The following is an 11653-nucleotide window of genomic DNA, read 5'->3' on the forward strand; positions in this document are numbered from 1 at the left end:
ATTGGAGGGAAAAGTACATGAAACAAAATATGGCTGCTGCCCTTCAGACCTGGAGTGAGGCATCGTCCTTCAGAATGCAGTGTTGGTAGACAGGTAATGTGGGATTCATATTTCTGTCCAGCTAGAATCTACATGGGGAAGTAATTCTTCCTGTCAAAACAATGAAATAAAAGAAATGGAGAAGAACACCAATACGTGCCCAAATACAAAGCACAGAACACTCAGTGCAGAACGGATCAGAGAGAAGGATGAAGGAGTCATCCTGCAGTAACGAACGAGTGAGCCCAGGTCGATGGAGAGCGTTCTTGACAGAGTCAATTAAAAGGACTTGGTAGTGAAAGTGAAACTTGATTGATTGTTCATATTGGTTATTGATCATTTCCCTCTCATGTTAATGAGAATTATCAAAATTTTGACAATGCAAGAAGAGAATCGAAATGAACTGAAACAGAAATTCTTCTTAGACACTTAGGGTTAAAAGTTTCCTATATTAAAAGGAACAGAACCCTATTCTATTCATTGTTAGTATGTATGTGTATTGTTATCTTTAAGTCAACTATATCAGAATATTTATAGTTCTAATTTCAGAGTGTGGCTTGAATCATCTGAACTAATCACATTGCTTCCTTTAAAATTTCCCAAGTGAAAGCAGTAGATGTAGACATCAATGTAGATATAGATGTTAATTTAGATGCAGATAAAGCTACAGTGACAGCGACAGAGACAGACACAGAAATAAAGATGTCTGACTTCCTCCATGAGCAAAATTCTATAGCCTGGAGTGGTAAACCTAGGAAGCAGAGCACCTGTGCACCACTGACTTACAAGGTTTGTTAGAGTCTATGTGTGCTCTCAGTTTCACAAGTATGGTTACAATTAAGTCTCCATGACCTAACAAAGGACTAAGAGGGAGAGTAACATTTTAAGCACCCCAATAGATCTCACGACAACCCTTCTTCTACCCCTTATTATTTACACCCAAACACACATAAATTCTCAAATACACACACACACACACACACACACACACACACACACACACACACACACACACACACACCCTTGGACCCAGATTGTTGAGCATCTCTAGATTATTTCTCTTTTTATCTAGTGTTACGGCCATATTACTTTCCCTTATAATCCCCCCAAAAACATATCTAAATTAAACTGCTTTAGCATTTTATCTCATGGAAGTCTTAAAGAATCTATTTTTCACCTTAATAGGCCTTTTCCTAAGCTCATTGACAATCAGAAGAAAAGAACAGATATTCAGTAAATAATAATCTTAAAAAGCTCAGTTAAGAATAAATACCCTGAGATGGGTTTCATACAGCTTGCTTACTTATTCCAAGTGAACTCCAACCCAAATTTGCACTTCAAAGAGAACAAAACAATTTATTCATTTATTCTTTCATCGCAGTGTGTTAATAAAAGCAGTTTAAATGCCAAATAGAAAATTCAGTATTACAAAATGTAATATTTTTAGACCTTGTGCCGTAGAACACTAGTTCAGAGAAGTGTAACCTCTTGAAGGTTGACAATGAGTATTATATAGCAAAGGCCCTGGATGCCATAAAGAAATGAAGACCGCTTATTTGTTTAACCCAGTAATTCCTAAACTTATTTGACCACAGAATACAATTTGTTTATTTGTTTACCACATCGTCTCTCATCTCCATGACTACCATTCTATGCAATAAACTCCTGGGAAACTCTGATATAATGACCAATATTGCAGCCACTGAAATATTGATTATAAGACTATGTAGCAGCATAGATGTATTAGTCTTCTCAGGCTGCCACAACAAAATATCACAGACTGGGTGACTCAAACAACAGACATTTATGTTCTCACAGTTCTAGAGGCTGGAAGTCCAAAAGCTGTCTTGGTTTCTGGTGAAGCCTGTCTTCCTGGCTTGCAAATGGCCACCTTCTCACCGCGTTCTCACAAGGCTTTTCTTCTTGCATGCTTGAGAGAGAGAGGAGATCTCTGGTGTCACTGCCTCTTCTATAAGGACATCAGTCCTATTGGATCAGAGCTCTACCCTTATGGCAATTAATTATTGTCATCTCCTTACAGGCCTTATATCCAAATGCAGTCTCAGTGGAGATCAGGGCTTCAACATATGAATTTGAGGAAAACACAATTCAGTCCATAACAAATTGTATCCTGCTTTATTAACATTAACTATGTGCGATATTGTGATTTACAATAAATATATATTTGGTCATTGTCCATGGTTCCCAGTTCACAGCTCCCAAAATCCTTGGAATTTCCTGAGTGATAAGAGCTATGGGAGCACATTTTGTTATAATATTTGTTCTGTTATCCTCAGTTCCTGAAATAGCTTCACAGCCATAAAGGTAAAATGAGTATCTTGGTATTCGTAACAAGTCTCTTTCAACCACAGCTGAGTTTATGTTAATGAGGTGACTTTTGGGAATCCCCTAAAGATGGGGGGAGGTGTTTGCAAGGAATAGAGGGTTGGAACTCTGAGTCCCAACCTCTGATTTCCAGGCAGAGGAGCGGGGCTGGTGGTTGAATCAATCACCAATGGCAGATGATTTAATCAATCATGCCTCTTAAATGGGCCTCCATAAAAACTCAAAAGAAGGAGGTTTGGAAATTCTTCAGGCTGCGGAAGTAGAACACTTCCACAAGCCACCATGCCGAGCCCCAAATTCTGGAGGACTGAAGCTCTTTTTTTCAGGATCTCCCCTTTTTTATTTCTTTGTACTGTCTGTTGACTTGTATTTTTCAACATCCTTTGTAATAAACCAGTAATCCAATAAGTTTCCTGAGTTCTGTGAGTTGCTCTAGCAAATTAATCAAAATCAAGGAGGAGGTTGTGGGAATCTCTGATTCAGAGTCAGTTGGTCAGAAGCACAGGGGACAACCTGGACTAGTGATTGGTATCTGAAGTGGGGGCAGTTTTCTGGGACTGAGCCCTCAACCTGTGGGATCTGATGCTATCTCCAGGCAGAGAGTGTCAAAATTAAGTTGAATTATAAGACAGCCAGCTGGAATCAGAGAATTTCTTGGTAGTATGGGGAAAAATCCTCACACATCAAAATTGTGACCAGAAGCTTATTATGCTATTAATTACATTAACTACACTGCGTAGTTACATTAACTATAAATGCAATTATATGGAAAATATATGTAAGAAAAAGGAGTAAGGAAGGAAATATATGAAAGGGAGAAAATTAATTGTGAAATAAATTGGCTTATTATTTTTCTCTATTTTCCAATTTTTGTAATATAATGTAATAAAAACTGATATCATTAAAGTATTTTTTAATGATTTGCTGTAAGATACACCATACATGGTGCTGGTTGACTGTAGATTGCGTGGCTGTGCCCTTAAGGATGGCCGTCCAGTTTAACAAACGCAGCTGCAGCACACGTGTCTACAACACACAGACCTCCATGGTCTGAGGGGAGGAACATGAAATCCCCCAGGTCCCGTGAGCCAGCACCGACCTGAACAGAAAGAGGCAGTATTCTTCCTTCCATTTTGATTTGGTAATAGGTCAGTCACTTAAGTGTCCCTCGAATAAGTCTAATCCATGGAAAAATAGCAGAATAAATGGACAGATTTTACCACCAAATGTTCTGATCTCCCATTGGGGAGCGGGGGACCCTAAAGCAACAGAAAACTTTCTTCCTATTTCTCAATTTCAGGCATAAACTACGAATTACAGGTAAAAGGAATTATAAGATTTTTCATAGTGCCCCTCTGAAAATACAAAAACTTGTTGTCATAAGCTCAAGAAATAAAACGGAACCTGAAAAAAATCACTAAATTCCAAATGTAATGCAAAGCTCATCCTTTCTTCTGTTCTCAATGTTTCCCTAGACACTTAAAGAGAAGGCTTGAAAACCAAGTGTAATTTTAGAGTCAAAATTGATTTGCATTTGAGAAAAACACATATGCAAAATCCAGCTCATTTCGAATGGTGGGTCCATTCAAATACAATAGTCAATGTATATACTTTTAACACAAGAAATCTGAAGATAAAAGCAAATTCAGAGACTAATAGCCAAGATTTGCTTACCTGGAACAGAAGCTGCAAAAGTCACAAGCTAGTAGGAACGCTTAAATGGTAATTTTAATGAATTGCTCAAGGCTGAGTGTGCACCAGCTTGAGAGTGAGAAACTTGTGGGTGCATAGTCTCAGAGGGACCCGCTACACTTTCATGGATTTTTATCTCCAGGCATTCCACCAGGGTCTCACTGTGAAGAGTCAAGGAAGATCCTGTCCTGGCTCTAGCAGGAGAGGAAAATTAACCCTTAAAAAATACACCCAGTGCAATCTCCATAATGAAGTCCTACTCTCCAGGGCAAAATAGGTTTCAGAACTTTATCTGAAAAGTGGCCGACTGCAAGTCTCAACTCCGGCCTTCCCTACAATAATAATAAGGATCCACTATACACTTATGGGAATGACCAAAATCCAGGATGCTGACACCACCAAATGTTGGCTAGGATGCGCAACAACAGAAACTCTCATTCGCTGCTGGAGGGAATGCATTTTGGAAGACAGTTTGGCAGTTTCTTACAAAATTAAATATGCCTTTACCATATGATCCAACAAATCACACTCCTTGGGATTTATCCAAAGAAGCTGAAAATTTATGTCTACACAAAACCTGCTCACAGATGTTTATAGCAGCTTTATCCATAATTGCTGAAACTTGGAAGCAACCAAGGTATTCTTCGGTAGGTGAATAGATAAATAAACTGTGGTATATTCAGAAGATGAATTATTCAGTGCTAAAAGAAACAAACTATCAAGCCATGAAAAGACATGGAGAGACCTTAAATGAATATTACGAATTGAAAGAAGCCAATCTGAAAAGATTATACACAGTATGTTTCCAACTATATGACATTCTGGAAAAGGCAAAACTATGGAGACAATAAAAAGATCAGTGGTTGCCAGGAGCTGGGGGTGGGGGGAGGGATGAACAAGTGGAGCACAGAGGATTTTTAGGGCATTGAAACTAATCTATAGGATACTATAATGATGGTACGTGTCATTATACATTTGTCCAAACCCATAGAATGTACAACATCAAGAATGAACCCTAATGTAAACTAAGGACTTTGTGTGATTATGACGTGTCAGTGTAGGTTCATCTATTATAACAAATGTACCACTCGGATGGGGATGTTGATAATGGGGGAGGCTGCGCATGTGTAGAGACAGGGTGTAGATAGAAAATCTCTGTACCTTGCTTTCAATTTTGCTGTAAACCTAGACCTGCTCTTAAAAAAAAATAAAGTATTTTTAAAAAAGAAGTTATTCAGGGAGAAAGAAAATAAAACAGATCAGAAACTAAGATCTATATAACTAGAGAAAGAGCCCTGGAGAAGGAATAAATGAACAATTGAACAATGTTTCAGCACCCCAAAACCTGTATCTCTCTACAGCCATGATAGACAGTAAACTTAAGTGGAGTATCTTCCTATGAATATTTAAAAATGCAGGCCTTATTTTAGGTGTTCCCAATGGAGGTTTGATTGTCTCCCTTCTTGAGGTAATTATTTTTGAGGTAGTAAAATATAATCTATACTCAAAGGGAACAGAAAGAATTATCTGATCAAGAAAAAATATATAATTAAACAAGAGATCTTGGATCTTATTAAGCTGAATGCTAATTATTGGATCAACCAGTCATGTGTGATGTTATTTGACACTTACATACTTGAGATTAAAAGGAGAAATCTGTGAGGGGGAAAAAATGAGGAAAGACCAGAGAGACTGAATTCTCCAAGGTGACACTGCTGGCAAGTGACAAAATTGAAATTCAAATCCAGATTTTACTTCGTATTACCATGAATTATAAATAAATTATGAGAATCCAGATTTTTCCCAAGTACACAATTAATAAGGAGACCTTTTGTAATATACAAGAATTAGACAACAGAATGGTACTTTTGTGACCTTAAGAAATTTTTGCAGGTTCCCAAAGGATCTTATTCATATCCAGGAGAAGCTTAAAAAAAAAAAAAAAAAACAGGACACAATCTGCTGTGACAGTTGTTTCAAGCTGCTGTTCATTGAATTACAATAAGGAGTCCACTTGCCAGCATGTTTCTAGAAAAGAAGAAGCCAGACTGGAACTTTTTCACTGGGGTCAGTTTCCTTACTCCTGGAATGGCTTAATAAACAGTAAGGGCCTCAGAAAACAGACCCAGCCCCCATCCCCCTGGGCATCCTCAAGCTGATTAATCACAACAGCTGGATTGCACCAGCTGGAAAATATCCCTCCCTCCTCTGAACCGGCCTAGTACTTAGTGTCTATACCATTCATCTGATATTTCATGTACATTCTATTAGATTGGTGGCAATATTTTTAAGCGCATTATTCTTGTTCAAATTCTAAGCTATCTGAGGCAAGGACCTACATGTCATCTTCCAAAACACCGAGCAGTTTGTAGGGTGTCCAGTAGATGCTCCACCAACCTTTATTGAATGATTGTCTACCGATGAAAGGAAAGTTGTCCAAATATTCAGAGGTAAAATTGTTCTAGCGTTGGTAATTTGGAGGCATTTTAGCAAACTGTAATGAAGAGGTAAGGCTCAGATTACAAGAATTAAAAGTAAACATGTTCATTAAGAGGTGATATATTCCTCTATCTGACAAATATCTCCATACCCACACTGTACTATGCGAATGGTGGATTCATGTTTGGAAAAATGTGACCATAAAAAACAGCACTATTGTCTATGGCCATGCTACCCTGAACAAGCCCGATCCCATCTGATCTCGGAAGCTAAGCAGGGTTGGTCGTGGTTAGTACTTGGATGGGAGACCACCTAGGAAGACCAGGTGCTGTAGGCTTAAAATAAGGGATTGTAAACTGACAAAGTCCTTGCAATCTGTGAGATCAACCAAGGGTTGCCTCACCTAAAAAATTTTAAAAAATAAAAATAAGTAAATAAAAAACAGCACTATTAATTATTCTTACCAACAGGCTCCACCTTTTCATGTTAATAATAGCATAGTTGTATTATTCTATCTAGTCGTCTATATGTGTGTTTCTCTATCAAGAATGTGAACTTCCTGATAGCAGGACGTTTTCGACCCAGACCTGTATAGTTTCCAGTGTGTATGTGGTTTATAATTTATACATTTTACATCCAAAACTTACATTTATATTTTGTCCAGTTTCATTTCCCAAATGATTAGGGAGCATCGTCTCCCATCTGACAGAAGCCATGCCCTTAGAGCAGCTTGAAGATTCTTAATCATTTAACGAGGGTGCAGACAACACCTGTCCAGGAAAATCCTTGTCCACATTTTATCAGACAAATCTTCGTCTGGTTTTTGGCCCTGAATTGCTGACTCATCCAGCATCTAACTCCCTGGTCATGCTCTCATCGTTACCATCCCAAGAGGCTCTCGTGTTTTATAGTCTTTTCCCAACATCCTGACTTTTTAACTTACCAGCTGGTTTTGGTTCTACACTGCACGTACTGACATTGTATGTGCACATGAGCCCTATCTCCTTGGCATGGCCCTGATAAATGGATTCATGTTTGGAAAAATGTAAGTGTTTATTCCTTTTCAAACACTGTGAAAATCCTGGTGACACAAAGATGAACAGTCTTTACTATGAGGTAATTCAGTTTCTCCGCAATGATGGAAATTCATATCTGTGCATCCAATATGGTAGCCACTAGCAACATGTGGCTCTTGAATCCCTGAAGAGGAAAGTACGACTAATGAAATTAATTTCTAATTTTATTCAGTTTTAGTTAACTTAAATTTAAGTAGTCATCACAGGTGGTCACTGACATCTGTCTCGGACTGTGCAAGACAAACATACAATTGTAGAAAAAGACAACTGGACAGATGCTATATTAGTAGCATGAACAAAATATTATGTAAAAACAGGGTAAGGAACATTGAATTTTGCTTCAAAAGGCTGAGCAAATTTAGCAAAATTGCTAATTACAGTTGCAATTTAAATAACAAGGAAGATTTCTACAAACAGGCATTTCAGATGAGGAAACGAAACAAATAAATGCCAGACGAAAAATAAGTTATTTAAACCTATGATTCCAAAACCCAATTACAACATACTGGGGATGGGATGATGTCACAATTCTGTGACACCAGCTGAATGTCCTACAATTCAAAACTATTCCAACATCATATACTTGAGGACAAGGTCATATCCTACAACCACAGAACCAACTCAAAATGGCCCTATCCTCTTTCTAATAAGATACTGAGTTGCTTTTCAGAGACATCTGACCAAAATCACAAGTCATGCAGCTGAAGCATGTACAGAGGAGAGAACTTTGACCTCCAGCTGCACCCAGACCTGACCCCTCTAAGACCTGCCCCCTCCTCATGGATCCAAAGGACCGGGACATGACCAGAACCTGAACATCAGAACTCTTTCAGAAGCAAAGGGTCCACTGTGCAAGAAGATCCAGTGCTGAAGTCCCTTACCATGTCTTAACATACATAGCCAAGTTCCAACGCTCTCCAATCTAAACCTGCACCTTAGCATTTCTGCCTACCAGACTGCTCCCCCTAACCCCTAACTATCAATCTTTCCTTTTAAAACTCTTGATTAAAAGCCAGCGGAAAGTTTGGATTTTAAGCAAGAGCTTCCCATTCTCCTTTCTTAAAGCCCCGTAAATAAACATCTTTATTTCCTTCATTGCTGACCTTGATGTTCAGGGTTTGGCTTTGCTGCACATTTGGTGGGTGGACCTTCATTTGGTTCGGGAACAACCCCACAGGTTAAAGGTTCAGTCCCACAAGACTCCCCCCCGCCACACACACACGCATTTCGGATGCCAATTACAAGTTGAGTTTGTCATCTGTGCTTCTGACCTACCAGTTATAGTTTGAGGTTCCCACAACCTCCTCCTTGGGTTTGATTTATTTGCTAGAGAGGCTCACAGAACTCAGAGAAACATTTACTAACCGGATTACTAATTTATTATAAAAATATGTAACTCAAGAAGAGCCAGAAGAGATGAACAGGGCAAAGTATGGGGAAAGGGCACAGAGCCTGCATGCCCCCCACTGAGAAAACCACTCTCCCTTAATCTCCATGTATTCACAAGCTCAGAAGCTCTTTAATCTCAGACCTTTGGGGTTTTTTATGGAACCTTCATCACATAAGCATGACCGATTAAATCAGTTACCACTGGGGATTGTATTCAATCTCTAGCCTCTCTCTCTTCTGGGGGGAAAAGGTATGGGGATGTGAGATCGAAAGTTCTAACTCAACCATCTAATCACATGGTTGGCTCCACTGGCAACCAGCTTGCACCCCTGGGGGCAATCCAAAAGTCACCCCAACCCACAACTGTACTGTCTATCATTAAATTCTAAAAAAGGTAAACTTGACATATCGGAGGGTTCTTTGACTCATGGAACAAAGAAACTACTCTGAAGAAACTGGAAAATTTGTAATTAAAAAATAAAAATATAATGAAAGCTATCTTTTTCAGTTTTATAGATGACAATAATTTATAACCTCAATCGTCGTGTCTTATGCAACAGAACATTGTTGAATAGCATTCTGGTGTCAGTTAAACGGTGGCATCATTTTGAGATTCAGTGTCTAAAGCATTGGCTAGAGAAGGGAACACAATAATAGACTTTATTAAAGCTTCTACATTTGACATTTGCTGAATGCCTGCGGGATGAAATTTTGGATAAAGAAATCACGACACTGCCACTTTCCAAAACTATAATAACTTGACAAATTATTTAGCTGTAAACATGAAAATTGAGTTCATATCTCATCTGCAGAATTGCACTTTCATTTTGTTATAGATGAGCCTATAGATATGACTAGACTTATAGTTTTTCTTGAATTTGCTTGGTATTAGCACCAACTAATGATCAAAGATGTTTTACATGAGTGCTTGGCAATAAACACAAGTAGTACTGAAATATTCAAAGCTTTGAATAATTTTTAAATATCTCATGTTTTATTTGGACCAACTATGTTGGCATTTGCAGTGATGGTACATTAGCAATAGTGGATAAAATTGCCGATGACTTAAATCAAGAAAGTAGCACCAAACTACTCATTGGCAAAATCTTTCAACCACATGTACTTGTATTGTAGGGGGACAAAACGCGCATTTCTTTTTAGAATATCCTTGGTGGAAAAAAAGAAAAGTCATAATGTTACTTAATTTTAACTTCAGAGTACATGTCTTTATAATATTTAGTATGACAAAATAGAGTGTATACATTCATGAAACACTTTGCTACAAACAAGGACAATGGTCATCTCAAAAAAAAGCACCTGTGTGATTATTTGAGCTTGAGCTGAACTATCTGTGTGGTTCATGGAGCACCAACCACTTTTACCTGAAAAAATGACGAGACATAATACTATGCGTATTTAGATTTGAGTATTTGACAGACATTTTCTTGAAAATGAAGAAAATGAGCCTGTCATTTAAAAAGAAGCAACCATCAGTATTTGTTGACAATGGTAAAATTGGAATTTTCAAGAAAAAATAAAAATATTGGAAAACTTGTATACACCACGAGCTTGATAGCTTTCCAATACTTAGAGACATTTCTGATGAGGTGAGGTTAGTGATTGATGAATGTGATTTTTTAAAAAAAACAACCAAAAATTGGAAAAATTTCAAGAACTGGGGAAACCAAAAAATCCCAAAAAAACAAAGGAAGAAAAAAAGATGTATTTCAATGCATGAATAAAAATTATTGAAAGTGCAAGATCACTAGATCTTAATTTCACAGAGCACAAAAATTTCATTGATAAGGCTTCACATTCCACATTGCATTAACCTTCAAGAAACTACCACTGTTACGCTTTGGCGAACTATCAAAGAATAGTAAGTTATCTGAAACAACTAGTAAAATACTCCTTTTTCTAACTACATATCTGTATGAAATTCCTGCCGAATATACTTTAAGCAAAATGGTGTATTGCGACAGACCAAATATAAGAGCAAGTATGAGAATGTCACCTGTCTTCTAAGCCACAAATGAAAGAGATTTGCAAAAAGAAAACAAAAAGCCACCCTCCACATTAATTTTTTTGAAAATATAGTTCTTTTTTTTAAAACATGTTATTTAGGATAACATGTAATGGGTGTATTATTGTTACTATTAAATGAGCTAATGAATATTTTAAAATTTCCTCTATTTTAATTTCTGCCTTAGTAAATACCAATAAATATAACCTGAATAAACAAAACTACTGAGGGTTCCTCAATAATTTTTATGAAGTAAGAGATCAAAAAGTTTGAGAACCACTACTCTTAGCTCTCAAGAATCAAAAGTGTCTTTTAAGACTTAAGAACGCATCCTGGTCTTAAGTCTTAGAAATGAAAGAGAAAGAAAAGAGAGAAAAAGATAATCGCCTTTTAACAATCTTCCAGATTCTCACAAAGTTATACAGGACATTGTTGGGACAATTGAGAATATTTGAGTATGGACTTTTTGTTGAGTGATAATATTAAATTTGTGTTAATTTCCTTACATCCGTTAACAGTGTGGTTGTGTATGAGAATTCTCTTTTTCCTGGGAGACGCATGCTAAAGTATGTGGTGAGCAAAGCGTCATGATGTTTTCAGCCTATTTAGGAATGATTTGGGTGGTTTGGCACAAAGGCAATCTTTATAT

General features: G+C 37.5%; 1 long non-coding RNA gene and 1 other non-coding gene across 2 annotated transcripts in view; one reads left to right on the plus strand and one right to left on the minus strand.

The window, feature by feature from the left end:
- LOC111731136 overlaps positions 1 to 11653 on the minus strand; it is a 151998-nt gene that overhangs the window by 117480 nt on the left and 22865 nt on the right. The window lies entirely within an intron of this gene.
- LOC111731139 lies at positions 6735 to 6853 on the plus strand. Its single transcript, XR_002776975.1, has one exon. It is a non-coding gene; the product is annotated as a 5S ribosomal RNA (ribosomal RNA).

This window comes from Pteropus vampyrus, unplaced genomic scaffold, assembly GCF_000151845.1.
Source record: "Pteropus vampyrus isolate Shadow unplaced genomic scaffold, Pvam_2.0 Scaffold350, whole genome shotgun sequence".
In the NCBI taxonomy this organism is placed as follows: Eukaryota; Metazoa; Chordata; class Mammalia; order Chiroptera; family Pteropodidae; genus Pteropus; species Pteropus vampyrus.